This window comes from Belonocnema kinseyi, chromosome 4, assembly GCF_010883055.1.
Source record: "Belonocnema kinseyi isolate 2016_QV_RU_SX_M_011 chromosome 4, B_treatae_v1, whole genome shotgun sequence".
Lineage (NCBI taxonomy): Eukaryota > Metazoa > Arthropoda > Insecta > Hymenoptera > Cynipidae > Belonocnema > Belonocnema kinseyi.
The window spans coordinates 135,166,377-135,167,542 of record NC_046660.1 but is presented as its reverse complement, the minus strand read 5'-3'; the positions used below and the strand labels follow the sequence as shown (position 1 = coordinate 135,167,542).

Here is a 1,166-nt window from a genome sequence, read left to right as displayed (position 1 = left end):
AGCTTTCCTTGCTGCCGTAATTCCTCTGCCAACTCTTCGTTTTTCTATGCCAAAAATAGTTGATAAAATCGCATTGGAAAGACCTGTGCGCAACTTGATCAATAATAATGCAAGGCACAAACGCACAGAACGACCTTTTGTCGAACGCACTTCAATTGACAAGTACTGTGCAACGTCACTAAATTGATTTTTCTTACCAGTATCGACGTAAACCCTCAATGCAGCAAAAGGTTTGATTCTGATACGATTATTCTTATGATGACAGACAATGCATCTGGATTGAGAAATCACACATCTTCTTATTGGAAGTTTGATTTTCCTACAGTCAGAATCTGAAGTTCCATCTTCACTGAAAGATTCTGAATTTTTATAAATCTGACTCTTACCTGGTTCTAAAACATTTGATAAATCATTTTCAGAAGAACTCATCTCTTTTGCATCTGTAATCCGACGCTTTTTAATCGAAAAGCATCGACAACTATCGCAAACCTTTGACTGAATGGTTAAGGAGCTATTAAAAGCAGTTTTAAGAACATTTAATGCCCGTTCATCCTGAACTACTGATAGATGACTCTTTGGTTTTAAGAATTTGCCGCAACAGGAACACTGTTTTTTCGGCATAATAAGTGGTAATTAAAACTTAATTCGCAAGTAATTATTTCACCTGAAAAAATAAAGAGAATCTGAGACTGATGTAAAGAACTATTAAATAATAAGGATTTAAAAAAAGTGTAGCCTCTCATGCCTATGAAGTACCTGTGCAAAAAACTTACAATCGCTATGAAACTAGTCGATACTGATAAAATAAAACTACAATAAAATAATCTGGAACAGATGTACTTACGCAGTAATATCACATGCAGTGGATAAGAAGTCTTTAACAGGTCGAAACGTGGAAGAAGAATGAAGGAGAATATAGCTAAAAGCATCGGCCACGAACGAGAATACCATGTGGAGTGGGAAAACAGTTGAACGTAGCGAAGCGGCAGTCGCACATGAACGATAGCGTTTTGTTTCCTATTACACTGACTTTGGTTGATTTTAATCTCACTCCTCTTTGCCCGAGGGCGTCAAAGTGGCTAAGACCGGCAGTAAATGTTTCTTAAGAAAAATAACTTAAAAATAATAAATTAATAACAATAAATGAATACCTTAAAATAATACGC

The 1,166-nt window shown here is 35.8% G+C and overlaps 1 protein-coding gene across 1 annotated transcript in view; it reads left to right on the top strand.

Moving 5' to 3' along the window:
• The window catches only part of LOC117171121, a 259,952-nt gene that overhangs the window by 150,768 nt on the left and 108,018 nt on the right, over positions 1–1,166 (top strand). The window lies entirely within an intron of this gene.